The sequence below is a fragment of the Oncorhynchus tshawytscha genome, unplaced genomic scaffold (genome assembly GCF_018296145.1).
Source record: "Oncorhynchus tshawytscha isolate Ot180627B unplaced genomic scaffold, Otsh_v2.0 Un_contig_6909_pilon_pilon, whole genome shotgun sequence".
In the NCBI taxonomy this organism is placed as follows: Eukaryota; Metazoa; Chordata; class Actinopteri; order Salmoniformes; family Salmonidae; genus Oncorhynchus; species Oncorhynchus tshawytscha.
Window position 1 is genome coordinate 1 of NW_024607684.1, and position 10,000 is coordinate 10,000.

At 46.6% G+C, this 10,000-nt stretch overlaps 1 protein-coding gene across 1 annotated transcript in view; it reads left to right on the forward strand.

Moving 5' to 3' along the window:
- Positions 1-5,285: 5,285 nt before the first annotated feature.
- LOC121842809 (protein sidekick-1-like) overlaps positions 5,286-10,000 on the forward strand; it is a gene marked incomplete at its 3' end in the record, with an annotated part of 20,575 nt that continues 15,860 nt past the window's right edge. The window contains exons 1-2 of the mRNA XM_042312564.1: positions 5,286-5,396; positions 7,192-7,382. The remainder of the gene's footprint in view (positions 5,397-7,191; positions 7,383-10,000) is intronic.

Sequence of the window (10,000 nt, forward strand, 5' to 3'; positions counted from 1 at the left end):
TGACATCACATGGGGTATTGTGATGTCATTATGGGGTATTGTGATGTCATTATGGGGTATTGTGATGTTATTATGGGGTATTGTGATGTCATTATGGGGTATTGTGATGTCATTATGGGGTATTGTGATGTCATTATGGGGTATTGTGATGTCATTATGGGATATTGTGATGTCATTATGGGGTATTGTGATGTCATTATGGGGTATTGTGATGTCATTATGGGGTATTGTGATGTCATTATGGGGTATTGTGATGTCATTATGGGGTATTGTGATATCATTATGGGGTATTGTGATGTCATTATGGGGTATTGTGATGTCATTATGGGGTATTGTGATATCATTATGGGGTATTGTGATGTCATTATGGGGTATTGTGATGTCATTATGGGGTATTGTGATGTCATTATGGGGTATTGTGATGTCATTATGGGGTATTGTGATGTCATTATGGGGTATTGTGATATCATTATGGGGTATTGTGATGTCATTATGGGGTATTGTGATGTCATTATGGGGTATTGTGATGTCATTATGGGGTATTGTGATGTCATTATGGGGTATTGTGATGTCATTATGGGGTATTGTGATGTCATTATGGGGTATTGTGATGTCATTATGGGGTATTGTGATATCATTATGGGGTATTGTGATATCATTATGGGTATTGTGATGTCATTATGGGGTATTGTGATGTCATTATGGGGTATTGTGTGTAGATTGACGAGAAAAATAAATGATTCAATACATTTTAGAGGCTGTAACGTAATATGGAAATATGTGAAGGGGTCTGAATACATACAGAGGTTTCAAAACAATAAAGACATTACAAATGTCATATTATATATATATACAGTGTTTTAACAATGTACAAATGGTTAAAGTACACAAGGGAAAATAAATCAACATAAATATGGGTTGTATTTACAATGATTTGTTCTTCACTGGTTGCCCTTTTCTTGTGGCAGCAGGTCACACATCTTGCTGCTGTGATGGCACACTGTGGTATTTCCCAGTAGAAATGGGCAGTTATAAAAATTGTATTTGTTTTTCGAATTCTTTGTGGATCTGTGTAATCTGAGGGAAATATGTCTCTCTAATATGGTCATACATTGGGCAGGAGGTTAGGAAGTGCAGCTCAGTTTCCACCTCATTTTGTGGGCAGTGATCACATAGCCTGTCTTCTCTTGAGAGCCATGTCTGCCTACGGCGGCCTTTCTCAATAGCAAGGCTATGCTCACTGAGTCTGAGAGCCATGTCTGCCTACGGCGGCCTTTCTCAATAGCAAGGCTCTGCTCACTGAGTCTGAGAGCCATGTCTGCCTACGGCGGCCTTTCTCAATAGCAAGGCTATGCTCACTGAGTCTGAGAGCCATGTCTGCCTACGGCGGCCTTTCTCAATAGCAAGGCTATGCTCACTGAGTCTGAGAGCCATGTCTGCCTACGGCGGCCTTTCTCAATAGCAAGGCTATGCTCACTGAGTCTGAGAGCCATGTCTGCCTACGGCGGCCTTTCTCAATAGCAAGGCTATGCTCACTGAGTCTGAGAGCCATGTCTGCCTACGGCGGCCTTTCTCAATAGCAAGGCTATGCTCACTGAGTCTGTACATAGTCAAAGCTCTGTCCATTAAATGTGGGTCAGGTGTCTCTCTGTTATGTGAATGTCAAACGAATGATATGTATATGACAACTCTATTAATACACATTCTGCTAACATCACACATCTCTCTACTCTCTAGGACCCTACAGGGATGTGTCTGAATGGATTAACACACACACACATATATGTTGAGCTGGAGGGATTACACACCCTGATGTCCTGTCCAGGGTCCATTTAATAGGAGAAACAACAAGTTGTAATCTGAGAAAATCCTTTCGGAGAGAGATTACCGTCTAATCTGAGATAGAACTACCTGCCAGCTCTGTCAATCCTCTCTCTGTCTCTCTCTCTATCTCCCCCTCATCCCCCTCTCTCTCTCTCTCTCTCTCTCTCTCTCTCCTCTCTCTCAAACTCTCTCTTTCTCTCTCTTCCCTAGATGTCTTTAGGATGACTCTGTTCTCTCTCTCCCCTCTCTCTGATCTCCCCTCTCTCTCTCTCTCTCTCTCTCTCTCTCTCTCTCTGTCCCTCTGTCCCTTCTCTCTCTCTCTCTCTCTCTCTCTCCCTCTCTCTCTCTCTCTCTCCCTCTCTCTCTCTCTCACTCTCAAACCGTACCAATCCTGTTTATTTAATCTTCCCCTAGATGTAATTTAGGATGACTCTGTGTTCCCCTGTTTTAGGGTCAGACCATGATGTACCAGTGTTTGGGTCTGATACCTCCCTGTCTGATACTGGACTGTGTTTCCTGTCTGATACTGGACTGTGTTTCCTGTCTGATACTGGACTGTGTTTCCTGTCTGATACTGGACTGTGCTTCCTGTCTGATACTGGACTGTGTTAGCCTGTTGATTTATAGCCTTATAGACATTAGCTCAGGGAACCAATGAAAGCATTCAGTACTCAGGCCTCATTCTTTTATGCATCAACCCTCCCTCTCTCCCACATTCCCGCCCACCCTCCCTCCTTACCACTCACCCATATCTCTCTCCCTCCCCCTCTCTCTCTCCCCCATCTCTTTCCCTCCCCCTCTCTCCCCCATCTCTCTCTCTCCCCTCCCCTCTCTCCCTCACCCTCCCCTCTCCCTCTCTCCTCCCTCTCCCTCCCTCTCTCTCTCCCCTCCCCTCTCCCTCTCTCCCTTCCCCCCCCTCCCCCTCTCTCTCCCCTCCCCCTCCCCTCCCCTTTCCCTCTCTCCTCCCCTCTCCCTCTCTCCACCCCTCTCTCCCCCTCCCTCCCCTCTCCCTCTCTCCTCCGCTCTCCCTCTGTCCTCCCCTCTCTCTTTCTCCCTCCCTCCCCTCTCTCTCTCCCCTCCCCTCTCCCTCTCTCCCTTCCCTCCCCTCCCCCTCTCTCTCCCCTCCCTTTTCCCTCTCCCTCCCCTCTCCCTCTGTCCTCCCCTCTCTCTCTCCCTCCCTCTCTCCCTCCCCTCCCCTCTCCCTCTCTCCCTCCCCTCCCCCCTCCCCCCTTCTCTCTCCCCTCCCTCCCCTTTCCCTCTCTCCTTCCCTCTCTCCCCTCCCCCCTCTCTCTCCCTCTCCCTCCCCTCTCCCTCTCTCCCCTCCCCTCTCTCTCTCCCTCCCCTCTCCCTCTCTCCCTTCCCCTCCCCTCCCCACTCTCTCTCCCTCCCTTTTCCCTCTCCCCTCCCCTCTCCCTCTGTCCTCCCTCTCCTCTCTCCCTCCCTCTCTCCCTCCCCTCCCCTCTCCCCCTCTCCCTTCCCCTCCCCTCCCCCTTCTCTCTCCCCTCCCTCCCCTTTCCCTCTCTCCTTCCCTCTCTCCCCTCCCCCTCTCTCTCCCCTCCCTCCCCTCTCCCTCTCTCTCTCCCCTCTCTCTCTCCATCTCTCTCTCCCTCCCCTCTCTCTCTCTCCCTCCCTTCTCCCTCTCTCCCTACCCTCTCCCTCGCTCCCTCCCACAGTGTGTTCTATTTTCCTGGTATTTAATCCAATAGAATGATTAGATTTTGCGGAGTTTCATTGTATAATCTCCACAGGGAGTCCTTATGCTCCCACAGCAATACACACACAAACACACACGGCAGGATACACACCAACTCAAAAGCAACCAACCTCTCCAAAGTTGATTGTTTAAATTGGAGGGTGGGTGTGTATTGTGTACATGTGGAGGGTGGGTGTGTATTGTGTACATGTGGAGGGTGTGTGTAGTATTGTGTACATGTGGAGGGTGTGTGTAGTATTGTGTACATGTGGAGGGTGTGTGTAGTATTGTGTACATGTGGAGGGTGTGTGTAGTATTGTGTATTTGTGGAGGGTGTGTGTAGTATTGTGTATTTGTGGAGGGTGGGTGTGTGTATTTGTATTGTGTATTTGTGGAGGGGTGTGTGTATTGTGTACATGTGGAGGGTGTGTACATGTGGAGGGTGTGTGTAGTATTGTGTACATGTGGAGGGTGTGTGTAGTATTGTGTACATGTGGAGGGTGTGTGTGTAGTATTTGTACATGTGGAGGGTGTGTGTACATGTGGAGGGTGTGTATTGTGTACATGTGGAGGGTGTGTGTGTATTGTGTACATGTGGAGGGGTGTGTAGTATTGTGTACATGTGGAGGGTGTGTGTGTATTGTGTATTTGTGGAGGGTGTGTGTGTGTATTGTGTATTTGTGGAGGGTGTGTGTAGTATTGTGTACATGTGGAGGGTGTGTGTAGTATTGTGTACATGTGGAGGGTGTGTGTGTTGTACAATCCTCTTTACTGCTGTAGCCTGCACACCTCTACCAGTTACCAGACATGATCCTCTACCAGTTACCAGACATGATCCTCTACCAGTTACCAGACATGGTCCTCTACCAGTTACCAGACATGATCCTCTACCAGTTACCAGACATGGTCCTCTACCAGTTACCAGACATGATCCTCTACCAGTTACCAGACATGATCCTCTACCAGTTACCAGACATGGTCCTCTACCAGTTACCAGACATGATCCTCTACCAGTTACCAGACATGGTCCTCTACCAGTTACCAGACATGGTCCTCTACCAGTTACCAGACATGATCCTCTACCAGTTACCAGACATGGTCCTCTACCAGTTACCAGACATGGTCCTCTACCAGTTACCAGACACGGTCCAGACATGGTCCTCTACCAGTTACCAGACACGGTCCTCTACCAGTTACCAGACATGGTCCTCTACCAGTTACCAGACATGATCCTCTACCAGTTACCAGACATGGTCCTCTACCAGTTACCAGACATGGTCCTCTACCAGTTACCAGACATGGTCCTGGTCCTGGTCCTGAAAGAATAACGCTTGGAAGAACAGAAACATACCTTATGGATGAACAAAATGATGAGTGGGACAGACAGAGGTGGAGTTGTTTGGCAATATTCATCTGTCTGTGATGAATCAATCACTATTTTACTCTACTGTCTAAGTCAACTATCAATCACACACACACACCCACACACATACACACACACGCACGCGGGCACACACACACAAACACACACACACCCACACACACACACTTTCTCTCTCTTCATTGAGATATTTATTTTAGATTTGTGTTGAGTTGAAACTCTCGTGTTGAAGAAAATGAAATGATCTCCCCTCTCTCACCCCTCTCTCGTTCTCTCTCCCCAATTTCTCTTTCTCTCTCTCTCCCTCCTCTCTCTCCTTCCCTCTCCCCCCTCGTTCCCCACCCCTCCCCCCTTTCTCTCCCTCTCCTCCTGTTTTCTCTCTCTCTCAGACCCTGATGCTCTGGTTGAGCCCGTGGCTCCGGTGATTGTGATTGGTCCGAAGAATATGTCTGTCGTGGCAGGGAGGGAAGCTACACTTGAGTGTATTGCTAACGCCAGGTGACACACACACACACACATACACATACACATACACACACACACACACATACAGTCACACACACACTCACACACACACACACACACACACACACACACACACACACACACACACACACACACACACACACACACACAGTCTCACACACACACAGTCTCACACACACACAGTCTCTTCACACACACACACACACACACACACACACACACACACACAACAGACCTGGCCTCACTCAGTGAGGCTTTAAACCTCAAATGACAGGAAGAGTTGCCCTCAACTCTCTCTTTAGCACTCCTAATCTCTCTCCTGCTCTCTCAATTCAATTCAATTCAATTCAAGGGCTTTATTGACATGGGAAACATGTGTTAACATTGCCAAAGCAAGTGAGGTAGACAACATACAAAGTGAATGTATATGAATGTCTCTCTCTCTCTCTCCCTCCCCTCCTCCCCTCATATTCTCCATCCCCTCCCCGCTCTCTCTCCCTCCCCTCCTATCCTCCTTCCCCGCTCTCTCTCTCCCTCATATCCTCCTTCCCCTCCCCTCCCCTCTCTCTCCCTCCTATCCTCCTTCCCCCCCCCTCTCTCTCTCTCCTATTCTCTATTCTCCCCTCCCCTCCTCTCTCTCTCTCTCTCTCTCTCTCTCTCTCTCTATCCCTCCTCCAAGACCAGTTTAGACAGTGTTGATTAGAGAAGTCAATCTGTCTTCCACCCTGCCTCAGCACCTCTGTCTAACACTCTCACACCCACAGACACACACACACAGTCTCACACACACACACACACACACACACACACACACACACACACACACACACACACACACATCACACACACACACACACACACACACACACACACACACACACACACACACACACACAGTCTCACACACACACACACACACACACTCACACACCCCTCCACAGTAATAAAGTGTTTTAGATGGTGTAAACATCAGAAACGTTGTCTTGATGTTGTTTTGTCTCCTGGTGCCAATACCCCTTCTAGTAGACAGTACAGTAGTTGTTTTGTGTGACCAGCATGGACCTCTATGAAGACTGGTGCCAATACCCCTTCTAGTAGACAGTACAGTAGTTGTGTGACCGCATGGACCTCTATGAAGACGTTACCCCCTTCTAGTAGACAGTACAGTAGTTGTGTGACCGCATGGACCTCTATGAAGACTGGTGCCAATACCCCTTCTAGTAGACAGTACAGTAGTTGTGTGACCGCATGGACCTCTATGAAGACTGGTGCCAATACCCCTTCTAGTAGACAGTACAGTAGTTGTGTGACCGCATGGACCTCTATGAAGACTGGTGCCAATACCCCTTCTAGTAGACAGTACAGTAGTTGTGTGACCGCATGGACCTCTATGAAGACTGGTGCCAATACCCCTTCTAGTAGACAGTATAGTAGTTGTGTGACCGCATGGACCTCTATGAAGACTGGTGCCAATACCCCTTCTAGTAGACAGTACAGTAGTTGTGTGACCGCATGGACCTCTATGAAGACTGGTGCCAATACCCCTTCTAGTAGACAGTACAGTAGTTGTGTGACCGCATGGACCTCTATGAAGACTGGTGCCAATACCCCTTCTAGTAGACAGTACAGTAGTTGATTCTATGAAGACTGGAAGTTATTCCACTGTCATTCATTGATTTACTGATCGACTGCTTGATTGTTAAATAGATTAATAATTTGATTGATTGATTGTTTAATTGGTTGATTGATTGGCTAGATGAGTTATTGATAGATTTAATTTGGTTAATTTGTTGTTTTCTCTCCCCAGGCCGGTGGAGAGGCTGGTGTTGTCGTGGAAACGTAATGGGCGTCGGCTGGCCAGTGGAGTGGGCGTGTTCGGGCGTCGCCTGACCCTCTCTAGCCCCTCCCTCTCAGACGGGGGTGTGTACGTGTGTGAGGCGTCGCTTCTCAACTCCACCACCAGACCCACCGAGGCCCGGGCCCATCTCACTGTACTGGGTACGACACAGCTCACTGTACTGGGAACAAAACACACCTCACTGTATTGGGAACAAAACACACCTCACTGTACAGGTTACAACACACAGCTCACTGTACTGGGTACGACACACAGCTCACTGTACTGGGAACAAAACACACCTCACTATACTGTGTACAAAACACACAGCACTATACTGGGAACAAAACACACCTCACTATACTGGGAACAAAACACACCTCAGTATACTGGGAACAAAACACACCTCACTATACTGGGTACAAAACACACCTCACTATACTGGGTACAAAACACAGCTCACTGTACTGGGAACAAAACACACCTCACTATACTGGGAACAAAACACACCTCACTATACTGGGAACAAAAACACACCTCACTATACTGGGTACAAAACACACCTCACTATACTGGGTACAAAACACACCTCACTGTACTGGGAACAAAACACACCTCACTATACTGGGAACGACACAGCTCACTGTACTGGGAACAAAACACACCTGACTGTACTGGGTACGACACACCTCACTGTACTGGGTACAAAACACACCTCACTGTACTGGGAACAAAACACACCTCACTGTACTAGCTACAACACAGCTCACTGTACTGGGTGAAACACACACCTCACTGTACTGGGTGCAAAACACACCTCACTGTACTGTGTACAAAACACACCTCACTGTACTGGGTGAAACACATCTCACTGTACTGGGAACAAAACACACTTCACCGTACTGGGAACAAAACACATCTCACTGTACTGGGAACAAAACACACATCACTGTACTGGGAACAAAACATACCTCACTGTACTGGGTACAAAACACACCTCACTGTACTGGGAACAAAACACACCTCACTGTACTGGGTACAAAACACACCTCACTGTACTGGGTGCAACACACACCTCACTGTACTGGGTACAAATCACACCTCACTGTACTGGGTACAAAACACACCTCACTGTACTGGGTAGAAAACACACCTCACTGTACTGGGTACAAAACACACCTCACCGTACTGGGTACAACACACATCTCACTGTACTGGGTACAACACATCTCACTGTCCTGGGTACAAAACACACCTCACTGTACTGGGTACAAAACACACCTCACTGTACTGGGTACAAAACACACCTCACTGTACTGGGTGAAGCACACATCTCACTGTACTGGGAACAAAACACACCTCACTGGACTGGGTATGACACACCTCACTGTACTGGGAACAAAACACACCTCACTACACTGGGAACAAAACACACCTCACTGTACTGGGTACAAAACACACCTCACTGTACTGGGTACAACACATCTCACTGTACTGGGTACAAAACACACCTCACAGACTATGTCCAGGGTAGCTTGAGTCTTTGGAGATGTTTCTAGCTTTCCTCTGACACCGCCTGGTATATTGCATACACATAAACACTAACACACACACATTCTCCATGGTTCTGTTATAACACATTCTCCATGTTCTGTTAGTAACACATTCTCCATGGTTCTGTTATAACACATTCTCCATGGTTCTGTTATAACACATTCTCCATGGTTCTGTTATAACACATTCTCCATGGTTCTGTTATAACACATTCTCCATGGTTCTGTTATAACACATTCTCCATGGTTCTGTTATAACACATTCTCCATGGTTCTGTTATAACACATTCTCCATGGTTCTGTTATAACACATTCTCCATGTTCTGTTAGTAACACATTCTCCATGGTTCTGTTATAACACATTCTCCATGGTTCTGTTATTACACATTCTCCATGGTTCTGTTATAACATATTCTCCATGGTTCTGTTATAACACATTCTCCATGGTTCTGTTATAACACATTCTCCATGGTTCTGTTATAACACATTCTCCATGGTTCTGTTATAACACATTCTCCATGGTTCTGTTATAACACATTCTCCATGGTTCCTGTCTGTTATAACTCATTCTCCATGGTTCTGTTATAACATATTCTCCATGGTTCTGTTACAACACATTCTCCATGGTTCCTGTCTGTTATAACACATTCTCCATGGTTCTGTTATAACACATTCTCCATGGTTCTGTTACAACACATTCTCCATGGTTCCTGTCTGTTATAACACATTCTCCATGGTCCTGTTATAACACATTCTCCATGGTTCATGTCTGTTATAACACATTCTCCATGGTTCTGTTATAACACATTCTCCATGGTTCTGTTATAACACATTCTCCATGGTTCTGTTATAACACATTCTCCATGGTCCTGTTATAACACATTCTCCATGGTTCTGTTATAACACATTCTCCATGGTTCTGTTATAACACATTCTCCATGGTTCTGTTATAACACATTCTCCATGGTTCTGTTATAACACATTCTCCATGGTTCTGTTATAACACATTCTCCATGGTTCTGTTATAACACATTCTCCATGGTCCTGTTGTAACACATTCTCCATGGTTCTGTTATAACACATTCTCCATGGTTCTGTTATAAACACATTCTCCATGGTTCTGTTATAACACATTCTCCATGGTTCTGTTATAACACATTCTCCATGGTTCTGTTATAACACATTCTCCATGGTTCTGTTATAACACATTCTCCATGGTTCTGTTA